The sequence below is a fragment of the Nicotiana tabacum genome, chromosome 2, assembly GCF_000715075.1.
Source record: "Nicotiana tabacum cultivar K326 chromosome 2, ASM71507v2, whole genome shotgun sequence".
Lineage (NCBI taxonomy): Eukaryota > Viridiplantae > Streptophyta > Magnoliopsida > Solanales > Solanaceae > Nicotiana > Nicotiana tabacum.
The window spans coordinates 15550937-15564450 of record NC_134081.1 but is presented as its reverse complement, the minus strand read 5'-3'; positions in this window follow the sequence as shown (position 1 = coordinate 15564450).

Below are 13514 nucleotides of genomic sequence, written 5' to 3'. Positions count from 1 at the left end.
CTTAATCTGGAGATGAGAAGACACTATATTGTCCTCATGTATCAAGCAGGCAGCTCTGTCTCTATTATGATTTCATCTCAAATTAATGTTCAATGTATCAACAATGATGCTGGAATTTTCAGCCCCAAGATCACAACGTCCAAAATGATTTGCTTTACAACTACTGGATGTAAACATACCTACTCCTTGGATTGCAACAAATAGCGCCTGGTGAGAGCTTTGTAGGTGCTACAACAAATTGTTGGCAACTGGTGTGTGCATTTACAGTCGTCGGCAACATTTGGATGTTTCAAATTACTAGCCTTGTATTCTCCATCTTTCATTACGCTACTGGTACATTGTATTTGGTAGCAATAACCAATGCAATTCCTTTTTGTATTGTTTGTTTGTAGGTTACTTAAATATTTTATAAGTTTTACCTAGTTTGGGATTTATTATATATAATAGCTAATAGGGGAATAACCTAGTAGTATATTTTCTTTAAAAAATAGGGTAATGAGTTAAATTTGAGAATCCAATTAAAGTAAAATGTGATAATCATTTAAAAATAGCAGAGCAACAAGTGAGATAGCGAGTTCAATCTTAAGAGTCACACAAAATAAAGCATGTTAATAATTTTTTTATTTAAAACCATTATGTTACCAACAACTCAACAGAGTATGAGATAATGACTCCATGCAGGTAAATTCATCTTAAAACTTAATTCACCAAGTAACACGGAGGCACAGGTAGGCACATTAAATCAATACAACAAATCACGTAGAATGCATGACTCACATAAGAAGTCACAATCGTTCCTACACAAAAATAACAACAAATAACCATATACAATCAAAATACAAGTGACATGATTTAAGAAAAAATAATAACTGTTCAAATCAACAAGCCTTTAAAATACAAAATTCACAAAAAAATCACATTGCGGTACCACGCCTCATATCCACGTTTCACAATTCAAAATCACAACCTTTCCTTACACCGCAACGTGAGCCTTATATTCAGTTATTCTTGAAAATATTTTTTCCGAAATAGCTAAACGCACTTTAGCCCCTTATGTCGCCGTGTGGCTTTAAGTAATTACCTTACTAGCACTACGCAGATAAATGCCACCATATGTCGCCACATGCACATTAACCCTTATCCTTATATCGGCGTATGCATGTCAATGTCATAGCTCAATAACAACTCGCACTACAAGTGCCCATATGCCACAACATTACCAAAATCAACAATAATAAGGTTACTACAACACATAGCCCATGGCTCAACCACAATGTGTACAAGAATCTCAATAATAACAACATGAAAGAAACAACTCAACAACGTAAGATATTCCAACAATCAACAATTTCAACCACAATCGTGTTAATAGCTTTCAACAACTACAACTTCAATAACTCAACAATGAAGGTATTTTCATGAAATATCAACTTCAAATCTAATGTATAACTTAGGCTCGACAAGGAAAGAGATAGCACAAACTAGAAACTATAAATAAATGCATGAGAATAACTCAACAAAGGGTGAAATAGCATGTAATAACAACTACCACTAAATGCATATAAGAGTAATCTTGACGAATGAAAAATAGAACATGTAAAAGCAACTTTATGTCATGACCCAAATACCTAACCAGTCGTGATGGCGTCTATCATGGAACTAGGCAAGCCGACATTCTCAATATGCTTTCAATATATAATAGAAGTGAGCCAAAGCAATTAAACTAACTGAAGGTTTACATAATAACAGGATAAAAATCCAAAACACAAGTGCGAAATGATAGCCCGACATCGGGGTGTCACTAAGCCATGAGCATCTAATAACTAATCTAGAAATAGAGTCTACTACGGTCTGTGCCAAATGCCAATACAAGAGAGAAAAGATAATAAGAAAGGGGAAACAAGGACTGTGAATGCCGGCAGCTACCTCGTAAGTCTCCAATAATAAGCTCGCGCACGAACTCAGCGACCGCCAGAACCGTACAACTGGATCTGCACATGAAGTGCAGGGTGTAGCATGAGTACAAACAACTCAGCAAGTAACAGAATTAAATAAGGAACTAAGAAGCAATGACGAACTATAATAATACAGATCATTTCAAAAGTTTTCAGTAAAGAGTGAACATGCTTTCAAATCCGGTGATATAAGTCAAATCAGTTCGAGCTCAAGTAAAACAGGTATGAATCTTCCAGAAATTTCACAACAACAACAGATAACAACTAAGTACAACAATAAATAAAAGCAAGTATAGCCTCTTAAGGCAGCAGTCACTCAACTCGTCTCAACAGCTCATACTCTCGGCTCTTAGCCCTTAATACATACTCTCAATAGGTACCTGCGCTCACTGGGGGTGTACAGACTCCGGAGGGGCTCCTTCAGCCCAAGCACTATATTGTTGCAGCACGCAGCTCGATCCAATATTGTTGCAGCGTGCAACCCGATCCAATATTGTTGCGGCGTCCAACCCGATCTAATATTGTTGCGGCGTGCAACCCGATCCAATATTGTTGTGGCATGCAACCCGATCCAATAATGTTGCGGCGTGCAACCCGATCAAAATATATATATACCCGAAGGCTTGTTGCGGCGTGTAACCCGATCCATAGACCTCACAACTCGCAGCTCGGCACTCAGGCCCTATCTTAGTCACTAACATCTCCGGCCCCTCGGGCTCACAGAATATCATAATAACCAGCCCAAACAGAGAATACAACAAGTATCAATAAGAAATGAGAGGAAACAGAGATATAACACACAATAAGACTGTGACTGAGCACAAGACAGTAATTAAGACTGTGACTGAGTACAAGACAATAATTAATAGTCAATTTAACAAGTATACAACCGTTGCGGGTCCCAACATTGATATCATATGGCGCAGAAATCCTACTCTGCAATGCCTTTGCCTCTCGAATTGACCTCCAAATGCCCCGAATCTATCCACAAACAGTACGAGATAATCAATATTGGCTAAAAGGATCAATTCCACAAGAAAACTACTAAAATATAGTCCAAAAATCCGAAATCGGCTCAGCCCACCCCCCGACCCATATCTTGAAACCTGACGAAAGTCACAAAACCCGAAAGCCCATTCACTCATGAGTCTAACCATACCAAATTTATCAAAATCCGACATCAATTGCCCCTCCAAAGCCCCAAAATTAACTCTCTAATTCCCAAGCCCTAATCTCCCAAATCTAACCTCAAACACTCAACAACTAGGTGTAAAATCAGTGGGGAAACACCATTATTAAAGATAAATAGGCAAAAGGAACTTACCTCAGTGATTACTCCGAAATCTCTCTCAAAATCCCCAAAATCCGAGCTCAAAAGTGATGAAAATGGTGAAAATTCTCGAAGTGTTCTATTTATCGGTTCCGCCCAGACTTCTCGCACCTGCGACTCTATTTTCGCATCTGCAGAGCCGCATCTGCGGGCACAACCATGCTTCTGCCGAAAAATCCCTAAACACTGACTCCGCTCCTGCGATCAAGTGACCGCACCTGCGTTCTTCGCGGGTGTGGGAACTACATCGCACTTGCGGTCCAAAGACGCACATGCGCCCCTAAATCCACTTTTGCGACCATCGCAGGTGCGGGAATTCAATCGCACCTGCGACCTCTGCCCAGATCCTCCTTAGCCGCATCCACAACTCCTCCTTCGCTTCTGCGGGCTCGCACCTGCGGTTTCCACTCCACAGGTGCGGTTACATCAGTAGCAGCAGCTTCAGCTGCAATTCCTCAACTCCCATCAAGCCGTTAACCACCCGAAATCACCTCGACGCCTCCGGAACCTCAACCAATCATACTAACAAGTCATATAAACCCATGCAAACTTAGTTGAACCTTCGAATCATTGAAGACAACATCAAAACACCAATTACACCCGGATTCAAGCCTAAAGAACTTTTAAACTTTCAAATTCCACACACGACGCCGAAACCTACCAAACCACGTCCGATTGATCTCAAATTTTACACACAAGTTAAAAATGACACCACAAACCTATTCCAACTTCCGTAAATCCAATCCGGCCCTGCTATCAAAATTTCCACGGCCGGCCAAAATCGCCAAAATTCCAACTTTCGCCAATTCAAGCCTAATTCTACTACTGACGTCCAAATTACATTTCAAACGAGCACCTAAGTCCAAAATCACCTAACGGAGCTAACGGAACCATAAAAATTCAAATCCGAGGTCGTTTTCCCACAAGTCAACATCCGGTCGACTTTTCCAACTTAAGCTTCCAATTAAGAGACTAAGTGTCTCAATTCACTCCAAAACCACTCCGGACCCGAACCAACCAATCTGGTAAGACATAATACAGTTGTAAAGCACAAAAGAAGCAGAAATATCGAAAACAGGGCGATAACTCTCGAAACGACCGGCCGGGTCGTTACATCCTCCCCCTCTTAAACAGACGTTCATCCTCGAATATTTCTAAAAACATACCTAGAGTCTCAAATAGGTGTGGATATCTGGTCCACATCTTCCGCTAGGTCTCCCAAGTGGCCTCCTCCATAGGTTGACCTCTCCATTACATCTTCACTGAAGCTATATACTTTGACCTCAACTTCCGAACCTGTCGCTCCAAAATGGCCACCGGCTCCACATCATAAGTCATATCACCATCCAACTGAACCGTGCTAAAATTCAAAACATAGGACGGATCGCCGATATACTTCTAGAGCATAGAAACATGAAATACTAGATGCACACTCGACCAGCTAGGTGGTAAGGCAAGCTTGTAAGCCACCTCCCTGGTCCTCTGAAGTACCTCAAAAGGCGCAATGAATCGAGGGCTCAACTTTCCCCTCTTCCCAAACCTCATAACACCCTTCATGGGTGATACCTTCATGAAAGACACATCACGGACCTTCTCCCCGACCATGAAAGACATATCACGGACCTTTCTGTCAGCATAGCTCTTCTGCCTAGACTGCATCGTGCGAAGCCGCTCCTGAATCAATTTCACCTTGTCTAATGCATCTTGGACCAAGTCTATACCCGAGAGCCTAGCCTCGCCCGGCTCAAACCATCCCACCGGAGATCTACACCACCTCCCATATAAATCCTCGTACAGAGCCATCTGAATGCTTGATTGATAACTGTTGTTATATGCAAACTCCGCGAGCGGCAGAAACTGGTCCCATGAACCCCAAAAATCAATGACACAAGCGCGTAACATGTCTTCCAATATTTGGATAGTGCACTCGGACTGTCCGTCCGTCTGAGGGTGAAAGGTTGTGCTCAACTCAATCCTGAGTACCCAACTCTCACTACACGGCCCTCCAAAACTACGATGTAAACTGTGTGTCTCTATCCGAAATGATGGAAACTGGGACACCATGAAGGCGAACAATCTCTCGGATACTGGGCATGCTCCTCCTGGCTACAAGAGTACACCATGATATCATTAATGAATACAAAAACAAACGAGTCCAAATAAGGCTGAAACACATTGTTCATCAAATACATGAACGATGTTGGAGCGTTAGTCAGCACAAAAGACATCAGAAGGAACTCTTAATGGCTATATCAGGTATTGAATATTGTCTTAAGAATATATGAGTCCCGAATCTTCATCTAGTGATACCCTGACGTCAAATCAATGTTGGAGAACACCATCGCTCCCTGAAGCTGGTCAAACAAATCATCAATGCGCGGCAAAGGATACTTGTTCTTGACTGTGACCTTGTTCAACTGCCTGTAGTCAATGCACATCCTCATAGAACCATCTTTCTTCTTTACAAATAGAACCGGTACACCCCAAGGTGACACGCTAGGCCGAATAAACCCCTTATCAAGGAGTTCCTGAAGTTGTCCTTTTAACTCCTTCAACTCCGCCGGTGCCATACGATACGGTGGAATAGAAATGGGCTGAGTGCCCGACACCAAATCAATACCGAAGTCAATATCCTTTTTAGGCGGCATGCTCGGCAAGTCTGCAGGAAACACATCCGAAAAATCACGCACCACCGGAATAGAATCAATGCCAAGAATCTTTGTACTAACATCCCTCACAAAAGCCAAATAGGATAGACAACCCTTCTCAACCATCCGCTGATCCTTCAAGTATGAAATCACTCTACTAGGAACATAGTCTATATAACTGCTCCACTCAACTCTCGGCAACCCGGCATTGTTAACGTCACAGTCTTAGCGTGACAATCTAGAACAGCATGACATGGAGACAACCAATCTATACCCAAGATCACGTCAAAATCGACCATACTAAGCAGAAAAAGATCCACTCTGGTCTCCAGACCCCCAATAGTCACCACACATGACCGATATACGCGGTCCACAATAATAGTATCACCCGCAGGAGTAGATACATAAAGAGATGAAACTAAAGACTTACGGGGCATATCCAAAAAATGAGTGAAATACGAGGAAACATATGAATAAGTGGAACCAGGGTCAAATAATACTGAGGCATCTCTGTAGCAAACTGAGACAATACCTGTAATCACAACATCTGAAGAAATAGCATCTGGTCTGGCAGATAGGGCATAGAAACGGGCCTGGCCACCACCTAATCTGCATACCCCTCTCGGGAGACCCCTAGCTGATTGGGCTCCACCCCAGGCTGGCTGAGCGGGTGGTGGAGGGGCTGGTGCTGATGACATAGACTGGCTCCTCTACGGAGCTGGACCTCCCACTATACAAGGACAATATCTCCTCATGTGACCAAATTCCCTACACTCATAACAACTCCCCGGTACTGGTGCGGGGGACTGAAGGGAGTCCCGAGCACCGGGATAACTGGCAGAAGGACCTGGCATACACAAACCCTGACCCGATGGAGCACGGGACGAACTCTGCGATGGGAGGGCATCAAAAGATGAACGGCCCTGCTGATGACTGTGATAACCATGTCCAGATGATGCACCATGGTGACCTAGACGAGCCGTCTGAGTATGTCTGAAAGGACGGCCTCTACCGTGCTGGAACTGACCCCCAGAAGGAGCACTTCTAAATCCTCCCTATCCACAAGGCCTTTTGGCCTCTCTCTCAACCCGCTCATGGCTGCGAACCATCTCAATTTGATGAGCAATGTCGACAACCTCATCAAAAGTAGTACCAGACACTCTCTCTCTCTGGTCATAAGCAATTGCAGCTGAAAAGTGAGGCCATCTATAAACCTCCTGATCCTCTCCCTGTCTGTGGGAACCAACCAGATAGCATGGCGGGCCAACTCCGAGAATCACATCTCATACTGTGTCACAGACATATCACCCTGACGAAGCAGCTCAAACTGCCTACGCAGCTCCTCTCTGTAGGATCGAGGCACGAACTTCTCCAAAAATATAACGGAGAATTGTTGCCAGGTAAGGGGCGTTGTGTCGACCGTCCTACGCCTCTCATAAACCTCCCACCAATTAAATGCAGCCCCAGAGAACTGGAAGGTAGTGAACGAGATCCCACTGGTCTCCAGAATACCTGTTGTATGGAGTATCCTCTGACACCTGTCCAAGAAACCCTGTGCATCCTATCCCTCTGCACCATTGAAAGATGGAGGCTGGAGTCTCCCTAACCTCTCCAATCTATGCTTCTCATCCTCAGGCATAGCAGGAACCACATAGTCTTGAGCAGCTGCAACTGGCTGGGCTGGTAGTGCCCCCAGTATCTGGAATTCATGTACCACCTGCTCTGGTGTGCGGGCAGCGGGAGTCTGAGCACCTCCCCGGCCTGAGAAGTGGCTGCTGCAGCCGGAACAGAGAACACCTGAACAAGATTGGTACACATGGTCAGAATCTGAGCTAAGGCCTCTTGAAGGCCTGGAATCACAATAGGCACAGGTAGTGCCTGAGCTGGTGCATCAACAACTGGAATCTGGTCCTGATCTGGGGCAACTGGTGGATCTGCAAGTACTGCCCCAGCTGCTGTGCGGGCTACACCTCTGCCCCTACCGCGACCTCTATCGCTTCCGGCCCTGGCTGGTGGTACTGGTGGTTGTCCATCCCGCCCGGTTGTGCGAGTCCTCACCATCTGTGAGAAAACGAAACAACAGATGTTTAGTTACTACAATCAACAGATTCGCACGACAAGAATTCAAGAATGTGGAATTTCATAAGGGTTCTGCAGCCTCTCGGAGATAAGTACAGACGTCTTCGTACCGATCCGTAAGACTATACTAAACCTGCTCGTGACTCGTGAGACCTATGTAACCTAGGCTCTAATACCAACTTGTCACGACCCAAATACCTAACCAGTCGTGATGGCGCCTATCATGAAACTAGGCAAGCCAACATTCTCAATATGCTTTCAATATATAACAGAAGTGAGCCAAAGCAATTAAACTAACTGAATGTTTACATAATAACGGGGTAAAAACCCAAAATACAAGTGCGGAATAATAGCCCGACATCGGGGTGTCACTAAGCCATGAGCATCTAATAACCAATCTAGAAACAGAGTCTACTACAGTCTGTGCCAAATGCCAATACAAGAGAGAAAAGATAATAAGAAAGGGGAAACAAGAACTGCGAATGCCGACAACTACCTCATAAGTCTCCAATAATAAGCTCGCGCACGAACTCAGCGACCGCCAGAACCGTACAACTGGATCTGCACATGAAGTGTAGGGTGTAGCAGGAGTACAACCAACTCAGCAAGTAACAGAATTAAATAAGGAACTGAGAAGCAGTGTCGAACTATAATAATACAGATCATTTCAAAACATTTCAGTAAAGAGTGAACATGCTTTCAAATCCGGTGATATAAGTCAAATCAGTTCGAGCTCAAGTAAAACAGATATGAATCTTCCAGAAATTTCACAAAAATAACAGATAACAACTAAGTGCAACAATAAATAAAACCAAGTACAACCTCTCAAGGTAGAAGTGACTCAACTCGTCTCAATAGCTCATACTCTCGGCTCTTAGCCCTCAATACACACTCTCAATAGGTACTTGCACTCACTGGGGGTGTACAGACTCCGGAGGGGCTAATTTAACCCAAGCGCTATATTGTTGCGACGCGTAGCCCGATCCAATATTATTGCAGCGTGCAACCCCATCCAATATTATTGCGACATGCAACCCGATCCAATATTATTGCAGTGTGCAACCCGATATATATATATATATATATATATCGCCTGAAGGCTTGTTGCGGCGTGCAACCCGATCCATATACCTCACAGCTCGCAGCTCGACACTCAGGCCCTATCTCAGTCTATATATATATATATATATATATATATATATATATATATATATATATCGCCTGAAGGCTTGTTGCGGCGTGCAACCCGATCCATATACCTCACAGCTCACAGCTCGACACTCAGGCCCTATCTCAGTCACTACCCTCTCCAGCCCCTCGGGCTCACAGAATATCATAATAACCAACCCAAGCAGAGAATACAACAAGTATCAAGAAGAGGTGAGAGGAAATAGAGATATAACACACAAGTAAGACTGTGACTAAGTACAAGACATCAATTAGCAGTCAATTCAACAAGTATACGACCGTTTCCCAACAATGATATCATATGGCCTAAGCATGGTTTCTAACATGAAAGGCATTCAATTGCTCAAAGACAAGGAAAAACAAGTAATAACAATGGCTATTCGACTTTATAGTCTCACGGGATGGACCAAGTCACAATCCCTCACAGTGCACGCTTATACGCCCGTCACCTAGCATGTGCGTCACCTCCAAATATTCACATTATACCAATTTGCGGGGTTTCATACCCTCAAAATCAGATTTAACACTGTTACTGACCTCAACCGCATAGAAATCCTACTTTACAATGTTTTTTCCTCTCGAATCGACCTCCAAATGCCGTGAATCTAGCTACAAACAGTATGAGATAATCAATATTGGCTAAAAGGATCAATTCCACAAGAAAACTACTAAAATATAGTCCAAAAATCCGAAATCGGCTCAGCCCACCCCCCGGCCCATATCTTGAAACCCGACGAAAGTCACAAAACCCGAAAGCCCATTCACTCACGAGTCTAACCATACCAAATTTATCAAAATCTGACCTCAATTGCCCCTCCAAAGCCCCAAAATTAACTCTCCAATTCCCAAGCCCTAATCTCCCAAATCTAACCTCAAACACTCAACAACTAGGTGTAAAATCAGTGGGGAAACACCATTATTAAAGATAAATAGGCAAAAGGAACTTACCTCAGTGATTACTCCGAAATCTCTCTCAAAATCCCCAAAATCCGAGCTCAAAAGTGATGAAAATGGTGAAAATTCTCGAAGTGTTCTATTTATAGGTTCCGCCCAGACTTCTCGCACCTGCGACTCCATTTTCGCATCTGCGGAGCCGCATCTGTGGGCAAAGCCATGCTTCTGCGGAAAAATCCCTAAACACTGACTCCGCTCCTGCGATCAAGTGACCGCACCTGTGCTCTTCGCGGGTGAGGGAACTACATCGCACTTGCAGTCCAAAGACGCACATGCGCCCCTAAATCCACTTTTGCGACCATCGCAGGTGCGGGAATTCAATCGCACCTGCGACCTCTGCCCAGATCCTCCTTAGCCGCATCCACGACTCCTCCTTCGCTTTTGCGGGCTCGCACCTGCGGTTTCCACTCCACAGGTGCGGTTACATTAGTAGCAGCAGCTTCAGTTGCAATTCCTCAACTCCCATCAAGCCGTTAACCACCCGAAATTACCTCGACGCCTCCGGAACCTCAACCAATCATACCAACAAGTCATATAAACCCATGCAAAACTTAGTCGAACCTTCGAATCATTCAAGACAACATCAAAACACCAATTACACCCGGATTTAAGCCTAAAGAACTTTTAAACTTTCAAATTCCACACACGATGCCGAAACCTATCAAACCACGTCCGATTGATCTCAAATTTTACACACAAGTCAAAAATGACACCACAAACCTATTCCAACTTCCGTAAATCCAATTCGACCCCGCTATCAAAATTTCCACGGCCGGCCAAAATCACCAAAATTCCAACTTTCGCCAATTCAAGCCTAATTCTACTACGGACGTCCAAATTACATTTCAGACGAGCTCCTAAGTCCAAAATCACCTAACGGAGCTAACGGAACCATAAAAATTCAAATCCGAGGTCGTTTTCCCACAAGTCGACATCCGGTCGACTTTTCCAACTTAAGCTTCCAATTAAGAGACTAAGTATCTCAGTTCACTCCAAAACCACTCCGGACACAAACCAGCCAACCCGGTAAGACATAATATAGTCGTAAAGCAGAAAAGAATCAGAAATGGGGGAAACAGGGCTATAACTCTCTAAACGACCGGTCGGGTCGTTACATTTTAGCTAAGGCATGAAAGAATAAACTTGACAACGGAGGATGGGACAAATAATAGAAACTTTAATTAAATGCCTATAAGTGACATAAGAGTCTAAACTGGTTAATTGTTCACATATAAGCATGTGTACACACTCGTCACCTTGTATACACGTCTTTCACATAATTCAAATAATACAATTAAACCAAATCGTAAGGGGTAGTTTCTCCCATACAAAGTTGGGCAAGATACTTACCTCAAAGAAGTTAAATCAATACTTTCATAAGCCCTTCCCGTGTAAAACAACCTCGGGATGGCTCGAATCTAGCAAAAATAACTTAATATCATGAATAAAAGCCATAGGAAATAATTATGGATAATAAAGCTTCGATCTTTAATGAAAACCTAAAAGTCAATCCAAAAATTCAAGCCCGGTCCCGCACCTCGAAACCCGACAAAACTCATAAATTCCAAACACTGATTTTCATACGAGTCCAACCATACCAAAATTATTCAATTCCTACCTCAAATCGGCCTTCAAACCATCAATTTATGTTTTAGAAAGTTTTTACTCAAGTTCACAATTTCGCCAATTCAAATCATTAATCAAACACTAAAATCGAAGTTGGAATCATGAAATACTAATAAATCTGAGTAAACAATATTTACCCCAATCCAAGTAGTAAAAAAACCCTCCAAAATCGCCATAAATCAAGCTCCAAAACCTTGCGAGAAAAAGTAACTAAATTCCAAAACAAGAAAAAAATACAGCAGCAGTCCAAGCTCGAATTAGGTCTTAGATGATCCCTAAACTCAGGTTTGATAGGCCCACCATGATCCTTGCGAGATTACATCCAAGATAGCCTCTTCACATCGTTAACATAACTAGTTTCTCAAACAATTATCTGAAACACACCCGAGCCCTTCGGGACCCCATACACTCATACAAACAAGTACAAATACATTATCCAAACTTATTCAAAGCCTCAAAACACCCACGGGAATATCACAACAAAGAATCGAGGCTTAAATCGAATAGATATTCTCTTAAGTTATTAAATCTTTATTCTTTCAAAAAAGTATCTGAATCACACTTAAACACTTCAGATTACTTTCACACTTTTCACACAAGTTAAATTCAACTATATAGACCTATCAAAAGTCTCAGAATACCAATTGGAATCCAATAACATCAAAGTCAACTCTTGGTCAAGCTTATGAACTCTTAAGTTCTTCAAATTGCTAATTTTCAACAAATAGTGTCAAATTCTTCTAGGAACCTCAGAAATCAAATTCGAACATATATAAAAATTCAAAATCATCATACAAACCTATCAGAATAATCAAAACCTGATTCTGAGTCCGTTTAACCAAAAGTCAAACCTTGGTCAACTCTTCCAACTTAAAGCTTCTAAAACGAGAATTATTCTTCCAAATCAATCCTGAACCACTAAAAGATCAAAACGAGCCATACATGCAAGTCTTAATACATAATATGAAACTACTCACAGTCTCAAACCACTGAATGGAACACTAAAGCCCAAAATGACCAGTCCGGTCATTACAATAGAGATATCCCTTTTGCAACCCATTAAGACTGGACTAGGATTCATATTAAATTCGAACTAGTATAAAAATATCGATGGGTAATTTACTTTACTGTAATTTATTATTCTGCATCGTATTTATATTTACAATTAGTACCTTGTTCGACTATACTTATCAAGTGGTTGACTAAAGGACATAAAAATAAAAAGGATTATAATTCACCCCTTCTTGTAATTTTCAATTGGTATCAGAGCGAGTATTACTTATATATAATTGCTTAACAACTTGTGAGAAAAGATCATGTCAAACCACGTAATGATTGGAGCCTTATTTCAAGAAGGTACCTCCCAAACCAGACCTCCCTGCTTCAATTGTTAATATTTTTTGTACTGGAAAGTCAGGATGGAGATTTACGAGAAATCCCATGATGTCAAAGTCTGGCGTCTTAGTAAGAAAGGAGACTATCTTATCCCAGCTGTAAAATCCGACAAGAAAACTGAAGGACATATATCTATTGATCCCTTAGATATAGATGATTATTTTGATGAGCAAATGGAAGTAATAAAGGTAAATGCCAAAGCAGAAATCTACTATACAATATTATAAGTGGCGAAGAATATGAAAAAATCTCGAGTTGTGATACTGCAAAAGAGATGTGGGATAAATTGGAAATTACTTACGAAGGAACAAATAAAGTAAAGGAGACAAAAATCAGTTT